Source organism: Saimiri boliviensis, chromosome 2, assembly GCF_048565385.1.
Source record: "Saimiri boliviensis isolate mSaiBol1 chromosome 2, mSaiBol1.pri, whole genome shotgun sequence".
NCBI classification, from domain to species: domain Eukaryota; kingdom Metazoa; phylum Chordata; class Mammalia; order Primates; family Cebidae; genus Saimiri; species Saimiri boliviensis.
Window position 1 is genome coordinate 45662669 of NC_133450.1, and position 27121 is coordinate 45689789.

The window sequence follows — 27121 nt, forward strand, 5'->3', positions numbered from 1 at the left end:
CCCCAGTCACACGGCTGCCACATGCCTCCAGTTCCCCCTCACACAGCTTATGGCATGAATAGAGATAACAACCTTAGCCCCTAAAGGAACCATTTCTACTGCCCTTCAGAAAACATTTTCCACACGCACTGGAGGACAAGACCCCTCTACTATAACACAAATATCTGGAAATGCAGACTGCTATTAGGATCATTAAATGATCTGGGCCTGGCACTCCCCAGCATAGGTAGGAGCAAAGCGTTGAAATGGAGGGACAAATGGAAGCTATGGGACAGACTGTTTCTGAGTGTTCCACCCCTGTGTAGAAACAAGGAAAGGAACTAGGGATTCTTTCCCAACCTGAAATGATTTTTTTCTTCCTCCTTCCACCTTTCTCACCTCCTTATTCTCTCTTTCTTCCTTTTTCCCTTAAATCTTCCTTTCATACTTGGCATCAGGGATTTCCCATCTCTTTAGGATTTCCTGTTAATTTAACTGGGAACATCTTCAGCTGGCACGTCAATTAAATCCAAAGGATCAACATGGAGAATTTCAGCATACATCATGGTTCATATTGATCATTCCGTTTTCCTTAAGACCACAGCCAGGAATCCGTTAGTACAGTGGGGCAGAAATGGATGGTTTCACAGCTTTCTTATAGTACTCTGGAGATGATGAAGCTGCTGTTTCCAGACTCTTCCACTCCAGTAAAAAGCAAAGTATCATTTTAAAAATTAGAAGAAACTTACACTTTTTTTTTGGAAGAAAGATGCTGAAAGTATACTTCAATGGCATCCAACTGTTGTTTCAAAACAATATCCCAGTTGGCGGTTCAGAAAGTGCCCAGATGCTAACTACAATGGCCTGTATGTGCACAGGACTGGCTTGGGAATGAGACTTTGCATGGCAAATATAAATAACTTCAAGTGTTCAAAGTTGAAGAAGAAAGAAGTTGGCAGTTTCCTCCACATGGCAAGCCCTCCACTGGCCCATTTCATACTTGAAAAATTTGTATTTGTTCTATAAAGCGAGATGATACAGCACAATGCACGTGAGTTTTCAAGTTTTGAAATCAGAAAAACTTAGATCAAAATCTCATTTTTGTAATTTTCTAGCTCTGTGTCCTTGGGCAATTATTCACCCTCATCTACATTTCCTTATAAATTAATGTTAATAAGAATATCTATCTTCCTGAGCTGCTATGAATTAAATGAGATAAAATACATAAAATTGTCTGAAGTTCTAGGAATAGCATGTACACTCAATAAATGTTCTTAAAATAATATTGTTATTGATGCTCCTATGTAAATGTCACCCCTATAGTGGAATTTTCTCTGACTACTTAAGGGGAAATGAGTTATTCTCTTTCTAATACTCTGAGTCTTCACCAGAGGAGTCAGGAACGCAGACACTGCAAGTTGCCAACGTAATCACAATTGTCTTCTACCTCCTTATTAACAAAACCCTCAATTTTTATTTGAGCAACCGTATGTCCAGCTTAAAGAAAACTCAACACATAGTACCCTCTCTTGCAGCAAGGGATTGCCATATACATATAGAACAGTTCTGACCCGTGAGGTGGGACCAGAAATCTGCTAGGGCCTTCCCATAATGTTTTTTTTCTATCTCCTGGTACGAGTACATATCTCCCTAACCCTCCTTGTCTCTTTTTTAAACACGGAAGTGATAACTTTACTGTAAATGAAAGCACATACCTAATCCCCTTTCCCTATCCCATGCCTGGTAGTCTTTTAGATGCCAAGTCAAACCCAGCCCCCAGATTTATTTTGCATGAACATTTTCCATAAATCATTATGTGGTTGAGTTTTTTTGTTGCTGTAGCTAAACACAATTCTAACTGTAGTAAGACGGACATAAAGTGACTTTTTGTGTGTGTTGTCTGTGTGTAAGAGCAGGAAAAGATATATAAACAAATTACTCTGTTTATACACACATGGGGCCTCCATTTATATTGATCATATCCATTTCTTAAAGTATTAATGTTCCCATAATTTTTTACGAAGAAAAAAATACTTCACCTTTCATTTAGAGAGGACTCATTATTAAATTTCCATACCAATTTCTTATCCTCATGGAAGATTGTGGAATCCAGCTTTTATCCTAAAGTCTTTTAACCACAGACAATTTTCATGCAAATAATAATTGTAGCCTTACATTTGTCTTACTTTTATATTACAAAGGTTATTTTTCTTGTTTTCTTAACTTTACCCAGTAATTCATTTTAAAAGCATCCCCTAAAAAGTTTATCACATTAAACTCCTTCATTCTGAAAATTTTAAAGGCAAATACAAATAAAAATAAGAAAACAATTCTCTCTGATACTAAAAGAGAAAGACACTCACCTCTCCCTTTTCTTAAAGCACGTACTTTAGAAAATTTGTAATTGTGAGTTCTTTTTTTCTGAAATGTAGGTAAATCTTTTTAAAAGCTAAATAAACCTCTTGCCAGTTTTACAACCAAGGACTGTCTTTCTCAAGGACCTGAGAGCAATTTTTTTGAAATGTAATCAAGCAGGGAGGTAGTGCCCTAATACAGTTTTAGTGGAGGATAGGAGCCTAAATTCAGCCGATACTTTGTTGCCAGTTGCAAACCAACCTTCAGTAGGAAAAATATGAGAAATGTTTCCTTTGCATGAAGGTAATTACAAAACAAGTGGCTACCTCAATTACCAGGTAAATAGAGGATGAACTATGTGTGACAAATGGTGCTGTCAAGTCCTCTTTCTTAAGGACTAGTTATTGTTTATCTTGAGAAATTGTAGACGATCAGTGCTATATAAAAGGATAAGGTTTCTCTCTTTCTTTGTAATCTCTTTAGTGGATTGCCTGTGAGATGCATCACATTCTGGTTTAATGCTTATTCAATAAACTTTTTTTTTTTTCCTTTTTGAGACAGAGTCTCACTCTATTGCCCAAACTGGAGTGAGTGGCACAATCAGGGCTCCCAAAGTCCTGGGATTACAGGTGTGAGCCACCATGCTTGGCCAAAAGTGTTTTCTTTCTCTTCTACCTTTGTAGAAAGGTGTTATGGTTGGCCAGGAGATTCTGTTTTACTTCCTTAACAAGATATCCCAGGATCTTTCCACAATCACTGGGCTTACATGTCTCTTTTTGAAAAGTGCCTGACACTATGAAAAGAGCAAGGGTTTCTCATGGCTCTGCCCCTTATTGGCTGTGTAAATTTGGGCATATTATATTAACTTCATGATCATCAATTTCCTCATAAGTACTGCAGGGGTAAGTATAAATACTTAATTTACAGTATTATTGTGAAGATAAGCAATGTTTTTGGAAATGCCTAGCATAAGGGACTTAAAAATTAAAAAATTGAAATTGGGGCCATAGCTTCCATGAGGTACACTCAAAACCTCATTTATGTTCTGATATATGTTTTGAGCCAGAAATATGAGTAAGAGTTAAAGTAAGAGGAAAGAAAGACGAAACATGGCTTGGCAGTTAAAGACAGGTTTACTATAGATGAAATCAGAGAGGGGCTTCTGGCAGTTTTCATTCAGGAGTGCTTTCTCTTACAGACTAAGAGTATATATTGGTTTTAGGGTGAGAGGACTTATCACAAGCTTGGAATGCTTATGTGTAGAGGAGAAGTTTATGGCAAGGTTGGAATCTCTCTGGGAGGAGGGGAGGTTATCTTGGGGTTGACATCTTTCTGGCAAGAGGGAGGTTATCTCGGGGTTGGCACCTTCCTGGCCAGAAGGGGTTATCTCAGGGCTAGCATGTCCCTGGTTGGGGAGGAGTTTGGAAAGTTTCTGGTCGGAGATGCTATTTGTGGTTTATGGTCATGCTGACCTTAGCCATTAGGCTGGTGCCCTTTGGATTTAGGAGGTTTTTTTATTAAAGTGAACTTTAGAATGAGGGACTTGTCCAAGATGGCAATGCTCCTGCTCTGTCAATATGGAAAGGACACAGTCCCTGCTTCCAAGGAACTCACTCTGATGGTAATAGACAATCATAGACTTGCTCCCATAGCCATCATTCTCCAGGGGCTATAAGTTGAAGAATCCTCTGACCTACAGCCTCCATTCAGAGCAATAATTTCTGAGAGAAATTGGACATTCTCCATGCTCCTGCATCACTGTGTGCCTTTCTGAAAACACACTGCTGATGCTTAAGACCAGACTCAGGTACCTCCCCTGGGTGGAACATCTGCCTTGCTGCAGAAGTGGTGTTAGCTCTAGGGGGTATTCTAACCTGAGAAAAGACTCGTTAGGCTGTCAGGAGGATTGACGGGTGAATGGAGAATAAAAATCTCTGAAACATGAAAAGGGCTAATAATTTAGGCTGAGGGTGGGGGATCAGTAGCAAGAGAGAATATGGACCATAAAATTCTTAATAACACACATGATCCTGCTTTCTTATCGCCAATTCTGTTTTATCTCTAAGAGCCAAAATGAAGTTTGAGATTTAAAGAAGATAATTTAACATTTATTTAATTATAGTTTCATGTATTAATATATTTTAGTATCAAGAACAAATATGAGACTTGATCTGTTTGTCCAGAAATTATTTCTAATCTCTGATCACTGTTCTTATCTAAACCATGCCTATAGACACAGAGAGTAGAAGGATGATTACCTCAGGCTGGGAAGGGTAGTGGGGGGCTGGGAGGCAGGTGGGAATGTTTAACAGGTACAAAAAATAGAACAAATAAGACTTACTATTTGATAGCACAAGAGGGTGACTATAGTACATTTTAAAATAAAGAATAAGTGAATTGTTTGTAACTCAAAGGATAAATGCTTGAGGGGATGAATACCCCATTCTCATGATGTACTTATTTCATATCGCATTCCTATATCAAAACATCTCATTACTCCATAATATATGCACCTACTAAAGTACTCACAAAAATGAAAAATTTAAAAAACTCAAGGCCAATAAAATTTTTTTAAAAAGCAAATTGAGAAAATATAAGGTGGAGCTGGGAAGAAAAGGATAGAGAAATAAAGGTAAGAAGAAAATTGTGGAGGATTGTCTAAATGGAAAAGCATAGTCTCTGTGAGTTTGTCAAGAGCAACATTATTAGCATTTTGGGCCAGGTAATTTTTTTGGGGGAAGGGGCTTCTCTGGGTACTGTAGGGTGTTTAACAGCATCCCTGGTCTCTGCCCACTAGATGACAGTAAGATCCTCAACTGTGGGAAACACAAATATCTCCAGACACTGTCAAATGTCCCTGGAGGCAAATAGCCCCTGGTTGAAAACCAATGGTCTGTATGTCTACATATTAAATGTTGAATTGATAGAGCTGGAAAAACTTGCAGGATATATATATATATATATATATATATATATATATATATGTGTGTGTGTGTGTGTGTGTGTGTGTATGTATATATATATAAATAAATATATATAACTTTTAATACAATTCATTCACAATGCAAAAATTTTTCAGTCTGATCGTGTCCCAGATTTTGCCTTAGTCAATATATTTTATCTCTGACTTCTCAAAGACATATAAACTGTTTCTCTATTCTCTCTCTAAGCTACTGTATTCCCATTCTTCCCCCAAAAGACTCTTAAACCCTAATAAGATGACCCCTCCATTATCCCCAACACACACACACACACACACACACACACACACTACAGTGTGCAGAAGGTAGACTAAACCACAGGTAGGTGGAGATTTCCACTACAAAGGTGGGTGACAGCTCCCAAGAGCTGCTGCTGCTGAATCTGTCTCATGAAATTGCTCAGCCACAGGAACAAAATTAGTTCCAAATTCAAGATATGATACCTACCAATATTTAAAGGAACTTGATATCAAGGTGTGTCCCTATAGCAAAACAAAAAGTAAAGAATCATGAAGGCGCTAATAGGAATCTTGCTGGGCCTCCTGTGGATACAGATTCGCTGTGAGTTAAGGACGTCCCAGAGGAAACCTGGAGGAGTGTCACAGCTGAACATGGAAAGGAGCAAGGGAGAAAAGGGAGAGATGGAGAAAGAGAAAGAACACAACTCTCAACTGAGCTGTGACCTCTACCATACGAGAGGAAACGACAGAAATGTCCTGCACTTGGAAACAACTACAGTGATTTTGTGATGACTCTCACCTGTGTTTACTTTTCTCTTTCTCAACAGAGGTAAAAGCACAAATCAAAGTGGAGCAGAGTCTTCAGGTCCTGATCCTCCAAGAGGGGAGAAATTTGTTCCTGGTGTGCAATTGTTCTATTTACATGATCTGTGTGCAGTGGTTTCAACAAAAGCCTGGAGGACTCTGCATCTCCTTATTTAACATTAATTTAGGAATGCAGCAAAAAGGAAGATAAAATCCGTAGTCAAAGCTGAGGAACGTTATAGCCACCTATACATTGGAGATTCCTAGCCTGAGGACTCAGGTCACATGAAACCATAGCTGAAGGCCTAACCCAACCCTGAGAGTGGCAGTAGGTCCTGATGTGATTAGCCTTGCATTCCCACTGCCCATATCTCCTTGCGTGTCCTGATTCACGTGGAAAGCATTTCTAAATGAGTTGTAACTTGACACTATGGTGCAGGTGCATAAACAGTTCCCCTGGAGATTGCTGTGGGAACGGTGCTACTAGGCAGAATGTATTGATTAATCAACTCTTTCATATATTATCATATCTCTCTGCATAAGGGTGAGCAGAGTCCTCAATTCTCCATATCCAAGAGCAAGAAAGCACCAATCTCACCTGTACTTTCTTTCCCACATCTTTTTTATGGCTTACTTTAGTACAGACAGAATTCTAGGAAAAGCTCCATGATAGTTTTTCTAACAAACTTAAACGGAGATAAAGAAGAAAGAGGAAAAATAAATGGTCTCTATTACCATGAAGAATGGTCAGAGCTTTCTGCATACTTGACCAGAGACTCAGGCACTTACCTCTATGCTGTGGAGACACAGTGCTTACCAGGCACCTGAAGCCTGAAATCAGAAATGTATCTGCAATCCGAAGACTCAACAATAAGGTAGAGATGGCTATGTGTTTTGCTGTAACATGGTTTTGAGAAGCATACACTTGATAAATCAAAGTGATTTCACTTCCAAAAAAGTTAAAGATTCTGATGAATACTTAGTCTAGCAGCTATCTCTGTCCTAAACATAACAATTCCTAACATCCTAATCCCTAAATCAGGGAATCAGTGAATCAGAAATTCTAGATAAAGGATCCCTTAAACTTAGTGATAAGACTTTCTGTCAAAAAGGGTATTTGCACCCTGAGTGCTATTTATTCTTATATTATCTATGTATAAAGGAAAATCTTGACAAAGTCAAACCAAAATATGTCCAAAAAAGACATTTTATGCTCTTTAATCCTTTATATTTTGTTCCAATTTCTTAAAGTAAATTTAATTGTGCATTTTGCTCATATTCAATAGTATCTATTTATATCATTTTCTTATTTAGGTTTTGAAAAGGTTATTAGAAAAAAGCTGATTTCCAGTCATAAATATGCTATATCATCTCCAGCAAGTGAGTCATTTTCTTTGTCCCTTACCTCAGAATCCTCATTTATAATGTGAAGATGATATTTCCCACCCACCACTTAGTCACAAGTTTAATTCATTAATTATTCAACAAACAATTATCAAATAGCTGTTAGGTGCTGCAGGGAACTGTGAATAAATAGAGTTCTATCCTTGTTGAATATATTTCTAGTGGGGAACACATTTTTGTTATCAGTTCATATAAAATAGAGAAGGACTTAATTGGGACAGTAAAGAGTTTTACAAAAACAAATAGATGTCTGTTAAAAAAAAAAAAAAAAAAAAAAAAAAAAAGCTTTCTGGAGTATGTGATGCCTCAGCTCAAAATCTGGCAGTTTAGTAGAAGTTAATCAGATTGAAGAACAAAAGCGGATGAAGGAAGGTATTCCAATTTGAGGAACAGCATACATATATAGGCAGGAAGCAAGGCAGATTATAGCAAATTTAAGACATAAAATATAATTTTCAAGTCATTAAATAATGTGCATAAGTGACCCTTATTTTATGGGAGTCTTAAACAAGAACCTTGAAATGAATTGTCTGTAAATAATAATATTGTAAGGTGAAGGATATGGGGAACAAAATTGCTAAGCATATTTACATTCTAACAGAGCACAGATAGAGGTAACTACACTAATAAAAAGAATCATGCAACTAATTGGTGATAAGAAAATGTTAGTTCTTTAGAGATCCTAATCTCTTAGGCCAGGGTGCAGTGGCTTATGCCTGTAATCCCAGCACTTTGGGAGGCTGAGGTGGGTGGATCACAAGGTCAAGCGATCAAGACCATCTTGACCAACATGGTGAAACCCTGTCTCTACTAAAAATACAAAAATTAACTGGGCGTGGTGGCGTGTGCCTGTAGTCCCAGCTTCTTGAGAGGCTGAGACAGGAGAATTGCTTGAATCCAGGAGGTGGAGGTTGCAGTGAGCCAAATTCGTGCCACTGCACTCTGGTCTGGCACCTGGCAACACAGTAAGACTCTGTCTCAAAAAAAAAGAGAGAGAGAGAGAGATCCAGAGATCCTAATCTCTTTTAAGTGTGGAATGCATTTCTAAATAAATTGTACAAGGTATGATAAATATGATACATAAACATGATACATTTTGACTATCGAATAAATCTGACAATTGCCTTTAAAAGGGAGAAAATATATAAGAAAGCATTGTCTTAAAGAAAAAAAGATTTTCTGATTTTTGCAGTACAGCTGATATTGGAGTTATCTTCTAGCTATAAACTACTATACAACTGAAAAGACATATGATACTATTATTTTTAAGAAGAGAAGATAGTGAAAGTTTGCAATTCTCGGGAGAGGGAAAGACTGCAAAGTGACTCCCACATTCACTCAGCATTTCTCCCTTGTGGGTATTTTCTAAGCCTCAGCACATGGACTTGGAGCCCTAGAAGAGATTGGCAGCCTTACCAGGTGGAAAAAACAGATAGAATTACGGCTATGAATATAACAGTGATTTGAAGAAAAGTGTACTAGAGAGAAGAGAATCTCATGTAAGAGGGTCTTAAAATCTGTGTAGGATGTTTGCAGAGCTTACACAGGAACTGCACATGCACAGGGAGAAACTTTGGAAAGCCTCACAGAAAACAACCTCTGGGGATCTAAAAGTTCCAAGGAGATTTCAGGGGTTGCACTGTGCAGGAAGACACTGGTGCTCTGGCCTAGCCAGAGCGAAGAAACCTTGGGAAATATCTTGGGCTTTCAATCAACTCACTAAAGTAGGGATTACATGCTAAGAGTAAAGGCTATGTTCTAAGACAAAAATAATAATTGAGGAAAAATACACTCCCCTCACAGAGATTTAAGTAAGTTTCAACAGTATCAGAGTGATCTCCCAGTAATTTAACAAAATTAACATTTTTAGAGAAAAACAAAATAATCTACAGATTTTATATATTAATATCCAGATTGTATAGTGTACAAAAAATGTAATGAAGCAAGAATAAGGGCTCCAAATCACAAGATAATATAATAAATAGAACCAGACCCACAAATGATTCCAATTTGGAGTTAACTCATAAGAATTTTAAGATAACTATAATTAATACGTTTTAAAAATTAAGGAAACATGAATAAAGTAAATCAAAATTTTCAATAGGAAATTATTTCAATAACATTTTAACAGAATATTACAACAATTACTTAGCATGTATTTAAAAATTACATGGACATTATCTGAAATTAAGAAGTCATCGAGTAGGTTTAATATCAAACTGGAAGAGGGACACAGGATTAGTGAACGTAAAGACAAATCAACATGAAATGACTTTAAGTCAAACAAAGAAAACAATTAGTAAACAAATCCAAGCATACAAATGATGTGAGGTAATTCAAATGACCTAATGTATGTGTAATTGGTGCCACAGAGAGGAGAGAGAAAATGAAACTCAAACAATCTGAAGAAATAATCACTGGAAACTTCCAATTTGATATAAGTCTCCATGGATTCAAGGAACTCTGCAAATTCCAAACAGGGTAAATATAAAACACACACACACAGAACAAGAGAAAAGCATACTTCTACACCTCAGAGTAAAACTGCTGAAAATCAAGGAAAAAGAAAAACCCTTAAAATCAGCTTTGCTTTTGTTTTTCAAAGGGTCAATTGCATTTCCCTCAAGTTTTTCTGAAATCATGGTTGAATGAGCCTGGCAAATGCTCCAGCCCTCTTCAGGAGCCAGGAAACATATGCGGCCCGGTTGCAAATTTGGCAGCAGCCTATGGAGGCCTGAAGATCACTGTGCATTTGATCCATATAGGTAGATACCTAAGTTTTGCTGGGTTGGGCAAAACTAACTTGACATTATAGTATATGCAAGAGAATGGCATGGACTCCTTATTCCAGTCAACCACAAGCAAAGAAGGGGGTTATTCTACTGGCTGAGATGATTGAAGCTGCCTTTTATGGAGAAATGGTTTGCTACACTTGTTTACAGTGGGGTAAACAAGGCTGTGTCTGTGGAAACTCTTCATTCCACCATGAATGATAAAATTTTATGGAAAACTATAGCAACTCAATATAGGCAGGACTGCTAAAGACATGGATCTTGAGGTCTTCATCCCACCAGACAAGGGAATATGCTTGCTGAGGGCAAAAAACAATAATGAATGAAAGCAGAAGAATGAAATTGTGCATCCCAGCTACAATCTCATGACCAGTGACAGAAACAAGAGTTGAAGTACTTATGGGTACATCTTCCTTACTTTGATATCTGTGTGTGTGTTGGGGGGGGGGTATTATAACCCATTCTTTTAATTTCTTTTATTATTCTACTCTCGGCAATAGTACATGTTTTTTTTCCAGGTTATCAATGGAGAAGTATGACTCAACTAGGAAAGGAATAAACTTTTATTTAAAGATGTATAAAGTGACACAAGGGTCCTTGCATTTTCTTTTGTGGAAAAGGTTAGCATGCTTTCAATTGTATAGAAGATAATTGCATCATATTAGGTAGAATAATTGTTTTACTATTGTCTTATATGGAAGTTAAATATGATCAAATGAGGGATGACATAATAGAAAGTTTATACGGAGGTACACAATGGTGGTTTGTACTGGATTTAACAGAGAACCATTTGACCCAGCAATCCCATCGCTAGGTATATATCCAAAGGATTATAAATCATTCTACTATAAAGACACATGCACATGTATGTTCATTGCAGCACGGTTTACAATAGCAAAGACCTGGAACCAACCCAAATACCCATCAATGATAGACTGGACAGGGAAAATGTGGCATGTATATACCATGGAATACTATGCAGCCATAAAAAACAATGAGTTCATGCCCTCTGTAGGGACATGGATGAATCTGGAAACCATAATTCTCAGCAAACTGACACAAGAACAGAAAATCAAACACTGCATGTTCTCACTCATGGGCGGGTGTTGAACAATCAGAACACATGGACACAGGGAGGGGAGCATCACACACTGGGGTCTGTCAGGGGGAAATAGGGGAGGGACAGCAGGAGGGTGGGGAGTTGGGGAGAGATAGCATGAGGAGAAATGCCAGATACAGGTGATGGGACGGAAGGCAGCAAATCACACTGCCATGTGTGTACCTAGGCAACAGTCCTGCATGTTCTTCACGTGTACCCCAAAACCTAAAATGCAATAAAAAAGTGAAAAATAAATAAATAAACAGAGAACCCAGTTTTCCAGAGTTTTCTTCTTTGTATGGTAGCAGGATAAAATTGGCCAAAGAGAAATGTGTGTGAGATATGGAAGGCAAAAGTGAAACAACAGCCGCTGCTCTCTGAAGCAGTCATCACACTTCAGCAGCTACAAATGCTTGGTTTCTCAGATTGACTCGTTAGGGTTTCCTTCTCTGGTCTTCCCACAGTCTGTAAACCTTCACTTCCCTGTCTCCTTTCACAATCACATAAAGCCAAATTCCTATAATTCAGCCCCTATCCCATACAACTCATGGTGACTTTCCTGCACTTGACTGTACCCTGATTGATGCACTAGACAAATATAAATTAATACAATGGAAAGTTTTTCTGTCTTTAAAAAATGTGTATACAGATACCTATTGTGAAAAAGAACAATCAGAAGTCTATTTCTACCAGAAAAAGAGTAGACCTTAAAAGAATGCATGTGGCAATGTGAATTGCAAGGGAAAGAAGAAAGGGAAAATGGGATGCAGTCCATGGTCTCATGCATTTCCACGGAACACTGGGTATAAAGAATCAAATCTATCACTATGTGAAGAGGTAGGAATTATTTTTAATTAAAAAATTATCATGAGGAAGAAATTACTTATAACTTTATGAATAATTTAACATATGTCAGTCTAATTCTGGGTTGTTATAGTAAAGATATCAAAGGAATAACACCACTCCCATGTTTCAGAAATACCTGGAAGTATAACTGAGTAGTCTTTATTAGGGAAGACAGACTTCTGTAAACACATCTGGCGACTTAGTTCAGTCTATCCAAATGTCAATGTGGATATGCTATGACACGTATCTCCACCCACTCCCCCAACTAATTTCCTGTGCTGAGGAAATTAGTGTCACCCACTGATGCCATTTTATGACAAGCCCCTTGCAGAATCAGAATCCACTGATTCTGTCATAAAAACGGAATAAAGCCAAGGTTCAGGCTCTTTAGAGTGGTTACTTCCCTGGGAACAGAAGTGTCAATGTGACTTTTATAATGTGCTTTGAGCAATGACAGCCACTCTTTGCACTAATGTGGAAGGTGTCTGATGGAGCACAGCATTTAGTAAATTGATAGGCTTCTCTTCTGCTCTCCCATAAGCTCAAAACACTTGGAATCTCTCCCATAAGCTCAAAACACCTTCAGAATGCAACCTCTTGCTCTTGTGTGGCTGACCCATCATCAGTTCTTGTAATGTTCACCACTCTCAGTAGAAAAAGTTCTACTTTATTCTAATTGTTCTATGATATGATTAAGAATCACTTTAATGACACAGTCTTCAGTGTGAGAACCTCTCCTAGTTCCAGCATAGATAACCCAGGAGGAGCAGAATCACCTCAGGTCCAGGGAACCCAGTGAACTGTAATACTGTCTCTCTCATTCTCTCTCTCTCTCTCTCTCTCTCTCTCTTTCACACACACACACACACACACCCCAAAGTGAACTCACCACAAATATAAAATTGTGAGCCACCAATAAGCCACAGTCAGCCTCAAAGCTTGCTGAAAAAACTTGCACCAACACCACTCCCAAATAAAAGTTTTCTGTAGCAAGACAAAGAGTCACTCATGTCCAATGATTCAACATGGGGCTTGTGGTGTATCTGTGCCTTGTGTATTTTGTACTTTTGTTGCTTAAAAGGTGTGTGTGTGTGTGTGTGTGTGTGTGTGTGTGTATGTGTATGCGTGTGCATGAGAGACAGCAAAAGAGAGAGTATTACAGTCTGCTAGGCTCCATGGACCTGGAAAATCAGCCTTCTACATGATTCATGCATGGATTCCCATGTTTTGCATGTGACCACCCTTCCTAATATCAAGTCATAAATTTCCTACACATAGATACTGATATCCAGCTATAATGAACTGAGTGCATTTGCTGAGCTCTCCTGGCTATAATTTGTGTGCCTTTAAAATTGCAGATACTTTTGTCCAGAAACCCCTTTTCCTACACAGCCAACTCGTCAATCTTCCTTTATCTCTTAAGGCCCCACTAAAGACCACAACCTTTGTGAGGTCTCCCCTGACTCCACCCTGCTAACCTCCTCAGCAGAACTAATGGATCACCATTATATTTTCCTCATAAAAACCCTCATGTCTCGTGCTACGTCATAAGTATGTGTTACACATTTGTCTTTCTCTTCAGACTATCAGGTATTTATGAATGAAGATTGTTCCATAACCATATTTGAGATTCTAAGCCAAGCACAGTGTGCCAAGTATTGCATAAAAACTAAATTAATGTTGATTGATATATAAATACATAAATAAAACAGTGAAAATTTCTTCACTAGAAAGTATGAATCATACAGGTTTAAAGTATATAATATGCAACATGGACAATTTAGCAGCTTCTCCTGAATCAGACAATTACTTTAAATAGAATATATGTATATATATAGAGAGAGAGAGAGAGAAAGAGAGAGAGTATATAGAAACAGAATATATATATTAATAGAATATATGTGTGTGTGTATATATATGTATATGTGTGTGTGAGTGTGTGTGTGTGTATGGAGTTTCCCTCTTGTTACCCAGGCTGGAGTGCAATGGCACGATCTCAGCTCACTGCAACCTCCGCCTCCCAGGTTCAAGCGATTCTCCTGTCTCAGCCTCCCAAGCAGCTGGGATTGCAGGCAGGCACCAGCACACCTGGTTAATTTCGTATTTTCAGTAGAGATGGGGTTTTGTCATGTTGGCCAGGCTGGTCTTGAACTCCTGACCTTAGGTGATCCATCCCCTTTGGCCCCTCAAAGTGCTGGGATTATAGGCATGAGTCATGGTGCCCAGCCAGACTTAATATATTAATGGACTTAATACATTTTTAATACAGGCATTTTAATTTTTCTGAATATTCATTTCATTATTCTTCAAGTGCAAATTCAAAATGTTTATTACCATAATAAAATATGCATCAAACATTATTTTATTATGTTATTTGTCTTTGCTAAAAATAATTTCAAAAAATATTTTGGAATTTAATCTTAGTTGAAATCACTAGTTACCCTACTAATTCAGCATTAAAAGTATAATTGATTCTTCTTCCTTCCTCCATCATAGTAAACCATAGAGAAATACACTACCTGTGGACCAAGAGTAAAGGTAAGCAGCTATGCTGCCTTTTTGGCATCTTCAAGTAACTTTCATGAATATATACATTGTCTATCGACTTTACAGGAGTCAGTCACTGTTTTCCTCATTTTAAAATACAGAACACACTAAATGATCTCATTCAAGTTCCAAAAGACATAATTTCAGTTCTGAAGGTGACTTAATACAGAAGATAAATTTTGTTGTGCTGATTTGTGTTTTTAAGAGAGGTACGCAGAATTTAAATTTAATTATTTTGTGTATTTATTTAGAAAATACGGACACATCTGAAGACCATATAAGAATTGCATTACATTAAAGACTAAGCTACAGAACTTCTCTGTGTTCTAAATTAATAATCATGGTATTAAATAAAATATCATACCCATGTGTGTCCCCAATAAGTATCAATCCTTATTAATATTTTTAAATGAGATGTCTGCTTTAGTATGCCAGTTGACAAGGTGCCAATCATTTGACCTTATGTAATTCTCTAATTTCCAGGTATCGTTTTCTACTATCGCTCTGTGTGTGTGTGTGTGTGTATGTGTGTGTGTGCACTAGTGTTCTCGGAAAACTTTTTCTTCTCTTTCCATGTCTTATTTTTTAACTTTTTACAGAGAAGGCGTTATAAAATCATCTTTAGGAAATACAGAAACACATTTACAGAAACGTTCTACATTTGAACTAAAGGGGGCAGTACTTCCTTTCATAAAGATAAATAACTTTAGTTACAAACAGGGTTGTTCATATCTGAAATGAAGTTTCTGTGAAAGGACATGCATAAAGCACAGGAGGCTGAAGTCAGATTTGCAGCTTTCTGGGCAGGAGACAAAACAATCTCCATCTTCCGCGGAGGGATGAGCATGCTCCTGGGGGCATCATTGCTGATTCTGTGGCTTCAGACAGACTGTGAGTTGTGCATGGGAGGTTTGAATATAGTAGGAAAAGCTACAAGGAACACTAGAAGGCTGGGAGATAATTAGAGAAGTTTTGTTTGTTTTCTGGATCATGATGGTTTCCTGTGGGGACATTAAGAATAAAACTGAAAATCTGTTACTCTCTTTCCAAACAGGGGTAAATAGTCAACAGAAGAATGATAACCAGCAAGTTAAGCAAAATACACCATTCCTGAGTGTCCAGGAAGGAGAACTTTCTATTCTGAATTGTGACTATACTAACAACATGTTTGATTATTTCTTATGGTACAAAAAATATCCTGCTGAAGGTCCTGCAATCGTGATGTCTATACGTTCAGTTACGAATCAAAATACAGATGGAAGATTCACAGTCTTCTTAAACAAAAGTGCCAAGCACCTCTCTCTGCACATTGCGGCCTCCCAGCCTGGAGACTCTGCAGTGTACCTCTGTGCAGCAAATGCACAGTGCTCTCCAGGCACCTGCAGCCCGTACTCAAACCTGCTTTGGGGTCTCAAACTGGGAGGCACACAGACTCGCCTTCATTTACACATGGCAGTATGAGAGATCATGTTTTGAAGGAGGTGAAGCAAGTTGAGCTTAAAGAAAGACAAACCTTACAGACAAGTTAAGAAAGTTACCTTAGTTTTAGAGTGTCTAAGAGTCTAACCACTCTCCATTTTTTGTTTGTTTGTTTGTTTTGATATAGAGTCTTGCTCTGTCACCCAGGCTGGAGTGCAGTGGCACGATGTCCACTCACTGCAACCTCCGCCTCTCAGGTTCAAGCAATTCTCTTTCCTCAGCCTTCCAAGTAGCTGGAACAAGAGGTGCATGCCACCATGCCTGGCTATTTTTTTTTTTTTGTATTTTAGTACAGATGGGGTTTCACCGTGTGGGCCAGGATGGTAGCAAACTCCTGAGCTCAGGCAATCCACCCGCCTTGGTCTCCCAAAGCGCTGGGATTACAGCCGTGATCCGCCGCGTCCAGCTACCACTCCCCTTTTCTGTTTTCAGAAGGAGGTTGCTGATTCAGCTGAAGATAAATATCTGGTGATGCTTTGTTTCTGCTGTCTTCTGGAATGAGGGTGCCCTGTCTCCCTTGTATCCTAGGGGGCAAGAATGTGTGTTTGGAATGGGAAAACTAAGATCCCACTGCAGTTTCTTCCAGTGAGTAACGTTTCCTGAGATGTTGTTTCTTTTAGGCTTTCTCAGCTTACAGGCATTTCTGAGCAAAGAATTGCATGTGTGAATATTAACCTGTGTATATCTGCATATCTAGAAATATTTCTATATGTAACATAACCATCTGTATCTATTTTAAGTTAAACATTAGTTCTTAGCAATGTCTCCAATGCTAAATCATTACCATGCAGATCACACTAGCCTTCTCCCCCTCTTGCTTATCCACAAATTCCCACCACAGGGGTGTGCATCCTGGCTCTCACTGTTAAAAAATAGTTATTCAGTAATACTTGCTAAAACATGGTGAGGCAGAATTTATTTAGGACCATAATGTTAGGTATAGAGACCACTGCAACAAGATTTTGCAGTGAGGGAAAAGAATTGGATTCAACTCTGAATGCAGCATAGGCAAGTGGAAATTTCCAGCCAAGGGGCAGGTTGGGGGTCAGTGGATAAGAAATTACTAAGAAGAAACATTAGAAGCAAGGGATATTCTGGCTAGACCGACCAAGCAGGATCCTGGCTGAAGACAGGTCAGGGTGATCAGACATCAACCACCTGGGGGATGGTAGAGGATGAGGAACCCAATTAGATATGGAGTGTAATCAGATATCAAGCGGAGGATGGCGGGGGCAGCAGGGGAGAGTGTGGTTCTTGCTAAACTGACTTGGAAGGATTCTTGTTAAAACTAGATTTTACAAGAAAGTGCACAGATGAGCTAAGGAGAAACTTCAAAAGCCTGACTAAAGTTTGGTCAAGCAAAGAATTTTTGCTACCCACTATTCGTGTACATCACTACCCACTATTCATCACTACCCACTATTCAGGTACATCATAGTCCGATTCCATTAAACATGCATAGTGGTATCAGAATTGTTACCTTGTACCTCCATGAGAAACAATTTTATCACTTAGAGTACACTGCTGTATAATGGTAATCATGTCTAGATTATGTTGAACTTCTATTATTCCACCTGTTTTGCATGTATTACATTAACCAATCCTCCTAATAATTATTTAAGACAACTATTAGAATAATCCATATTTTAGTAGAGAAAACAGCCTGTGGGAGTTCAGGGATTTGCTCAGTATCACTAACTTTGTGAGAAAATAGAGTTCATGGTCACCTATGCCCCAAACCACCAACAACAGGCCCTTCCTACAGAAGCTATTAACAAGTCATGCTTTTGGAAAGATAGCAGTTTTTAAAATTCATAGCATATATTTCTTCATCATTGACCTAGAGAAGAGTGTGATTATCACTTTCAGAGAATGAAAAAATGAAATTATGGTTTTATGTGCATATCATATTTGTAGATAAATGATTAGAACTTGTTCCTCATAGATTGATTTTCTGAAGCTGAGATCTTTACAGTGATAAGATACAGACATTCAGGATGCTTCCCAAGAAGCATGCAGAAGCCTCCGTAAACCTCATTACTTACGGCTTTTGTGAACAGTGACTTCAGGAACAGTGATTTCAGGAATGCTGAAGCATTTCTGATCAGAATAGGGGTGATATATAGGTTGGCTTAGCTTGGTTCATCTAGGGATCCTCATGGAGTTGGTGTAACTATAAGGTAAGGTCTATAGGTTGATCAATTATCTCACATTTAATTCTATATTTCTGAACATGGATATAAAGCTAATTCAGTGTGACTTAGATTTATCATCCTTCCATATCTGGGAGCACCAATATCACATGCAGTATTTTTTCCACTCTTTCTATGGCTTACATTGGTTTAGGCAGGAAAGACTCCAAGATCCTTTTTATAATGCATGTAGCTGAGAATGAAAAGCAGGAAGGAATATTAAGCATCACTCTTCATACTTAGGGTGTTTCATGCACATCTCAGGCTCCCACTCTAGAGCCTCAGCTACTCTGAGTGAATAGTCTGCTGTGGATACTCATTGCTCACAGGCATCCAGAGCCTGTTCCCAAATTCAAAGCTGTAGCCACAGATCCCAGCAAAAGTGCAGGCACATGACAGTTGTTGCTGTCTTCTAGCAGGGTGTAGAGAAATGTAGCTTTGATGAATCATCTCATTTCATTTTCAAAAAAATATAAAATTCAGGTGAATAATCAGTTACGATATATCCCTGCTCTTAACAAAACTATTTCAAATACCCTAAGACAATAAATCAGCTTTTTAAATTTTCAGGTGTATTTAACATGATCTATAAATTATTGAAACCCATTATAAAGTTCTGTTACAATGGACATTTTTCACTCTAACTGCTATTACATTTACTCTATTTCATGTCATGCATAATGAGGAGGGAATATGTTGATGTTGTCTCTAACCTTCTAAGGCAACAATAGAGTCATACCAGAAACAGGAATACTACGTCCAATCTCGTCCCTGCATTTTTGTTCAAGCTCTTCACGCTGCTTCAACTCTCATATTTCATTCATTCCCACAATTATTCATTTATATTATTTCTTACCTAGTATATTTGGGAAACAGCATTGGAAAAAGCTACTTTCTTTCTTTCTTTCTTTTTTTTTTTTTTTTTTTTTTGAGACAGGGTTTTGCTCTTGTTACCTAGGCTGGAGTGCAATGGCGCGATCTCGGCTCACCACAACCTCCGCCTCCTAGGTTCAGGCAATTCTCCTGCCTCAGCCTCCCGAGGAGCTGGGACTTCAGGCATGCACCACCATACCCAGCTAATTTTTGTATTTTCAGTAGAGACAGGGTTTCACCACGTTGACCAGATGGTCTCGATCTCTTGACCTCGCGATCCACCCACCTCGGCCTCCCAAAGTGCTAGGATTATAGGCGTGAGCCACCGTGCCTGGCCTGGAAAAAGCTACTTTCTAGCATTGTTCTAGCCTTTAGTGTGTTATGGCTTCTTGAGCAAGTGAATCAATTTCTTAACATTTTACATCAGGACATTCATCTGTAATGCAAGGACAATGATTTCCAGCTAACATGGTCTGAAGTTTTATTCATTTTATCAATTAGCAATTGTTCATTGGGTGCCTGCTAAGTTCTGCATAAATGTTACATGCTGGGAATAAAGAGCTATGGAAAAATACATAATATCTTCTTTCACTAAATTTGTAGTCTAGTTAGTTATGTAGGCAGCTAATCAGACAGAGTAAAGTGAAGTGGTGCCAACCTTGGGAAAGTAAGGGTGGTATGAAAGCATATGGAAAGCCCCACCCGCATCTTAGCCTTGGTGGTGAGTCAGGGACAGCCTGGAGTATGTCTTGCCTATGCTGAGACCTTAAGATTTAGCAGGAGTCAATCAAGTTGAAAGACAAGGTGGTGAAAGTGATCTTAAAGCTAGAAATAGTATGTACAAGGCGACAGAGAACACAGTGAATCTGAGTACTAAAAGCCAGAATTATGCTATGATTAAATTATATGTCATAAAATGTTCAAACCACCACTGCAAAGTAGTTGTATCTTAATTCTCAGTTTTATTAATGAGTAGCCATAATATTTGTGAGATTACCAAATATGTTTTCTATTTACTTGAGATTTCACTGCATAAGGTTATTCATTTGATACCAAATGTGTGTCTTGGACTTGAAAAGAATAGATGCAAGTGGGAAGAATAAGGCATTGTTTTCACCTTCAGGGAGCGTGTAATATTGCATAGTGTATTACAACACAGTATAATAAAAGCAATCATAGGAAAAGAGTAGAATATGATCACCTAACAGTGGCATTTAACTTCGAAGCTTGAATGTAAGGAAAAGCCGCCTATGGGAGGTAGTATCTAAGTTAAGATCTGTAAAACAGCCAAAAATGGAGTCCGAGAAAGGGTATTACAGAGAAAGATAAATAGAAGGTACGAAGACATGAAGTCAATATTTAGTTTAAGAGAATAGCATTAAACTACTTCAGAATGGCCAGAGCATACAACTCAAAATGTATATCAGTAAATATAAAAACTAAAGCAATAAGCAGAAACCACTTTGTGAAAATAATTAAAAGCCGTTATAAGATGTTTGTACATTACATTATCTTGAAGACAATCATGAGCACTAAAAGAAATCTGCACGAGTAAATAGTATAATGAAATGTCACCATTTGAAAGAGTACTCTGAGTTCACATATTATATATATGTGTGTGGGGTGTGTGTGTGTGCATGTATATATATATATATATATATATATATATATATATATATATATACATACATATATAATAAATTTTTCCTTGTTACTTCTTTTTTCTCTTAATTCTGGAGTAATTCTTTCTGTAACACAGTATATTGATAGGCCCTTCTTATAGCAAGAAAAAAACCTATCTTGGATGAAAACATACTCAAGAAAAGCCACAATCCACATTTTAATGATCATTCCTCAGTCTGGCCACAGAGGAGAGCTGTTTAAAAAGTATTCTAGACGTATGCATTTAGTTCTGTGCAGTTAAATTGTTGTGACGTGTCTCTGGTTGCCTCCAAAGTTGCAATATCCTGGAAAAAACTGCAACAGGCTTCATTCTGAGTTCAAAGCAACTCCTGCTAAGGAAGCCCACTCAGAGGCTGACTGACACACTGGATATTCTGGGAGGCCAAGGATGGAGACTCTCCCGAAAGTGCTTTCAGGCACCTTGTTGTGGCAGTTCACTTGTGAGTACACAATTCAGTCTGGAAGAGGTTGTCATAAGACAGCACCTTAATGACAGTAGCTTTCTCTCTTGGGAAGGACCCTTTTAAGAACTAGACCTAAGAAGCACGGAAAATGTACTGTAATTATGTGGTGGTGCTTAATGTTTTAAATAAGGAGGGAAGGGAGAAAATTACCCTCCCTTGTATGAGACTGAATGTCTCATGAGGATTTCCTATGTCCTTTGATTGTCTTTCTGATCACGGGTGAGAATCCTCAAGCCATGATCCTCCAAGAAAGGAAAGATGCTATCATCAACTGCAATTCCTCAAAGGCTTTATATTCTCTACACTGGTACAGGCAGAAGCATGGCGAAGCTCCTGTCTTCCTGATGATGTTACCGAAAGGTGAACAACTGAAGACTCATGACAAAATAGTTGCCACATTTAATGAAAAAAAGCAGCAAAGCTCCCTGTACATTACAGCCACCAGCTCAGTTATGCAGAAACCTACTTCTGTGGCACAGAGACACAGTGATGCCCAGGCCTCCAAGAGCTGCACTCAAACCTGAAGCTGAGCCACAGATGCTCACCTAGCACAGATGCTCACACAGAAGTATGGGGAACTTGCCAGAAGGCTCATCCATGATAAAAGAGAACCTAAAGGAAATTCAATTGTTTCAACATATCACACAAAATGCAAGTCATGCCCTTAAGATCATACCTAATTTGCCATTGTTTTCTTGAAGTTATTTAATTGCTTAGTAGGTAGTTATATAATAGATAACTTAGATTCAGAGAAAATTACATCGATTTCAGTTTCAAAAACCAGAGTGAACTACTATTTGACTGAAGCTACACAAATAAACTACTTTTATATCTCTGCATTCCTATCTGAAAGTGAAAATAACCTCTCTTTCTTCTCCTAGGTACCCACAGCTTGTCAATAGAAACATAGCAAAAATTAAAAATTAAAAAAACAACTTTCGTCTGGTTCTTTCTTGGACATGAGGATTGTATACCGTAGGTATTTGGATTGTTAATATTGTTACTTATCTGGAAAGGTCACTAGCAATATTTTTTCCAAGGTTTTAAATATCTGTTTTGGGGAAATGGCATTCAGAAGTACTGATTGATTCATAAACTGATAAGAATTGAGAATGGCCAGGTGTGGTAGCTCATACCTATAATCCCACCACTTTGGAAGACCAAGGTGGGTGAATCACTTGAGGCCAGGAGTTCACGACCAGCCTGGTCAACATGGCGAAACCCCAACTCTACTAAAAGTACAAAAATTAGCCAGGTGTGGTAACACACACCTGTAATTGCAGATACTTGGGAGGCTGAGGCATGAGAATCACTTGAACCTGGGAGGTAGGGGTTGCAGTGAGCTGAGATCAGGCCATTACACTCCAGCCTGGGTAACAGAGTGAGACCCTGTCTCAAAAAAAAAGAGAAAAGAAAAAAGAAAAAGAAATAATCACACACAGAATTCCTTCCACAAGATCAGTCTTCCACCAACATGGTACAACTTGCTTAAATCTTTAGTCTTGTACCATCAGTCTACCCTAGAACAAAAATTTACTTTTCCAACTTTCTATATTTGGTCTTTTACTTCACTCAAAAAAACTTTAATTTTTAAAAACTTTAATTTAAAAAATTGATTTGAAAAGATCTCTACGCTGGGAAAAATTACTTTCTTTTGAACAGAAACCATATTCCCATGCCCTCTTGGAAGCTTTTTATCAAAAATACAACTTTATACACTTTGCATATAGAATTGTTTCTCTTATAGCTGGTAGGTGTTTGGGGTTTTTTTGAGACAGAGTTTTTCTCTTGTCACCCAAGTTGGAGTGCAGTGGTGCAATCTCGGTTCACTGCAACCTCAGCCTCCTGAGTTCAAGTGATTCTCCTGCCTCGGCCTCCCCAGTGGCTGGGATTACAGGTGCATGCCACCACACCTGACTAACTTTCTGTATTTTTAGTAGAGATGGGGTTTTGCTTTGTTTGGCAGGTTGGTCTCGAATTCCTGACCTTAGGTGATCCACTCACCTCGCCCTCCCAAAGTAATGGCATTACGGGCATGAGCCACCATGCCCGGTCATAGCTAGTAGTTTTAATTACATACATTAATTATAGTGTTACTTCTTAGTAACTCTTAGTGAAAAATTGAGGAAGTAAGTAACTCTAATTAAGCACCAGATACAGAGTCCAAGACAAAGGACAATGCCTAGAGCTAAGGTTCATCGTACACTAAAGTCTCAGATCTAAAAACATAGTTTATAGACAAGTGTCAAAAATGGCCAGAAAAACACATTTTATGATCTTAAAACATCTAGCAGAAATAATATCTGAACAATAGGCCAACGGACTCAGACAAAATATCTAAATTAAATTCTGAAGAGGTTTCTATTTTATTTCACCAATAATTTTTAAATTGGCTTTATTTATTAAAGATCACTAAAGTCACATGAACTAAAAGGTAAAAGTTTAAGATTTCTATTTCTCTCATAAAATAAGTGTTTGCTTTTTCTTTAAGCCAATTAATTAGAGTTCTTTCACATATTTTGGTAATGAAACATTGCATACACGTAACATATATAAATCTATAGGCATGCAGACACAGGGACAGAAGCAGATCTTATAGATCTATACTATTTTTCATTTACCAGTTTTAAATAGCTTTTTATTCACTGTTCTAATTGCCTATTTTATTGCTCTAGGCAACTGTTAGCTAAGCAACCCGAAATTTCCATTTCTAAAGTGATAACTCTCAGGTGAAACAAGGTAGAGGATTTGCATCTCAAAATACAGAGAGAGACAGGGAATTTCAGCTTTTTAAATTTGGTTGTGTTAAAGGAAGATTAAAAACATGGATGCGAAGATAACATGAAATTATGTAAATTTATCATAAGTTTTTATCAGGTGACCAGTTTCATTTAGATAGGTGCTTTTAATTCAGTCTCTATTTTTTATCTGGACGATTGAATTCAAAGCATAACTCACATGAAATCTTGGGTTCCTCAAAAGAGATCACCATGGGGATCAGGGCACGTTTCGCTACAAATAGATTTCCCCTGAGGCTGGTGGGCAACTCAATGCCAATCAGCCCACTGTGTGATCAGCTCATTCCCTAGCCATTATACACACCAAAGGTTAAGTTTTTCACAATAAAAAGGAATTTCTAGTAACTTCAGAAGCAAAAATTTCTGGTAATGCAATGCAAAGGAGAGCAGAGTTTTAGATCTGAGACAGCCCTGTCCATTTTCAACTCTTGGGATTTGCTGAGGGAAAAATAAATAGCAGTTTCTCCTATAAGTGAGTCTATGGCACCTTTTCTGTTTTTTCTTTAAAAATCCCAGGCTGTTAGAGGTCTGTTTCTTTCTTTTTTTTATCTTCTTATGTGGCACTGAGGATGGCAGTAGGACGGAAAGGGCAATAGAATTAGAGAGACAGAGGAGTGCACATGGCTAGAACGGGTTTAAGAAATTTAGTTGCCTGAGAAATTTTTACAGAGAGAAAGAGCAGAGGTCTTAAAGCAGTAAGTAAATACATGCATAGCCTAAATATCAGTTTTAATTAAGTCAATTTTTGACTATAGAGCCCTTTAAAGAAATACTTTCAAATCTCTTATCAGATTTTAGCTGGGACAAACAGTTGGTATTTCTGACTTTTGAACTTCTTCACCAAAAGATATCCCCCCAAGTGCCTTAACCAAAGTTATTACATAAGCATGGATGCACAAGCTGTGTCCAAAGAGGTGGCAAGCATTTTTTAACAAGATCCAGAGTCACCCTAAAGATCACTCAGTGAAGGAAAATTTCATTAGCAATAAATAGGGTATAACCCATATTTCTGTCAGGCCATATTTTTAGAGTCTTACACTCTCAGCTGATCATCCACACACAAAGGCCCCAAAGCCTCAAGTGCCCCTGACAAATAGATCCCCTGACAAATGATAAAAGACGGGAAACAAAAAGCTAAGAAAGTAGGAATGATCAATAATAAATTGATACCCAAAAGTCACACAAATATCAAACCAAGAGGGGCTGGATCCCTGACCAGGAATCAGACTCATGCTGTGGATGGGAAAGTGCGGAATTTTAACTATTAGGTCACAGGTGGAATGGCCTTTGTTTTTCCCTGAGCAGGAAGCAAACCCAAGCCTCTGCAGGAATTTTACCTACCAGAGCTGTTTTAAGTGAGATTTTTCCCTCTTAATTTAGTCAAGAGAATTTTTTTTTTTTTTTTTGAGATGGAGTTTTGCTCTTGTTACCCAGGCTGGAGTGCAATGGCTCGATCTCGGCTCACCACAACCTCCGCCTCCTGGGTTCAGGCAATTCTCCTGCCTCAGCCTCCTGAGTAGCTGGGATTACAGGCACACGCCGCCATGCCCAGCTAATTTTTTGTATTTTTAGTAGAGACGGGGTTTCACCATGTTGACCAGGATGGTCTCGATCTGTTGACCTCGTGATCCACCTGCCTCGGCCTCCCGAAGTGCTGGGATTACAGGCTTGAGCCACCAAGCCCAGTAGTCAAGAGAATTTTTAAGCCTGGCCATGTTATATGCCCTTTGTAAAATATGATCTCTTCATTAATTGTTTAGAATAAGAGATCTCTAAAATCTTTAAATTAATTGCACTAAAAGAAAGGATCAGAAAAGGGTCTTGTGTAGAGGAAACATCTCAGGTAGTCACATTTTTGACCTTTCTTACCGAGCCAGGGTTTTTAGAGGTGGAAACTGACTTTCTCCCGCTGCAGAGTTTCAGTCAGTATTAGAGGGGACCAGGAGTTGGTAAAATCTATCAGACTAAGGGACTGTGTTAAGGAAAAAACCTTAGAGCCCTTAAAGAAATATAACTTGTCCCTGCCCCTGCACTCCTCATTGTACCACTTCCTTTCCTAATCTGAGACGGCTGCATTGTTTACCTCCAATAATTATAGGTGGAGCTTTATACAAAACTGAATAAACTGGGCCTCAGGCTCTGACCAGGCGGTTTTTTTCCTGGAAATAGAGATGCCAACATGACTCTTGTCAGCATATTATGGGTGCTCATGGCCTCTGCCTTCCTTGGTAAGGACAGTAGCTGATAGTGAGACTGAGAACAGTCTAGGACTGGGATAAGACAGTGGGGGAGGGAAGAGGGGATGAACAACTGTTCATATGTGGCAACCACTCAGGTGTAACAAGAAGGAAGAGGAAAGGAACCAGATTCTGAATCCTGCCTTGACTGAAGATTTAACTCCTGCCCTAAAAGTTCTTAGAAGCTCTTTTACAGGTCAGCTTAGAGGACCAATCTTGTTATTTCTTCTCATCTACAGGATCCAGCATGTCACAGAAGGTCATTCAATATCAACCAGCAATATCTGTGCAGGAGGGTGAGACTGTGAAACTGGATTGTTTATACGAAACCAATATTGTATATTATATATTGTATTGGTACAAAAGGCCTCCCAGTGGGGAGATGATTTCCCTCATTCATCAGCTAACAGATGCAGAAACCAATGTGACAAAGGGTCAATATTCTGTGAGCTTACATGAAGCAACTAAAACTATTCAGCTCATCATATCACTATTCAGCTCATCATATCACCGTCGCAGCCAGAAGACTCAGCAACGTATTTCTGTTGTCTCAGAGCCCACTGTGAAGAAAATGTTAGAAAGGCCTTACAAAAAGGTCAGAACTCAACATGAGGCAATTGCCTATTCC

General features: G+C 38.4%; 1 pseudogene; it reads left to right on the forward strand.

Annotated features, from left to right (window-relative positions):
• Nucleotides 1-21364: 21364 nt before the first annotated feature.
• LOC141583544 (T cell receptor alpha variable 30-like) lies at nucleotides 21365-22348 on the forward strand (annotated as a pseudogene).
• Nucleotides 22349-27121: the final 4773 nt, after the last annotated feature.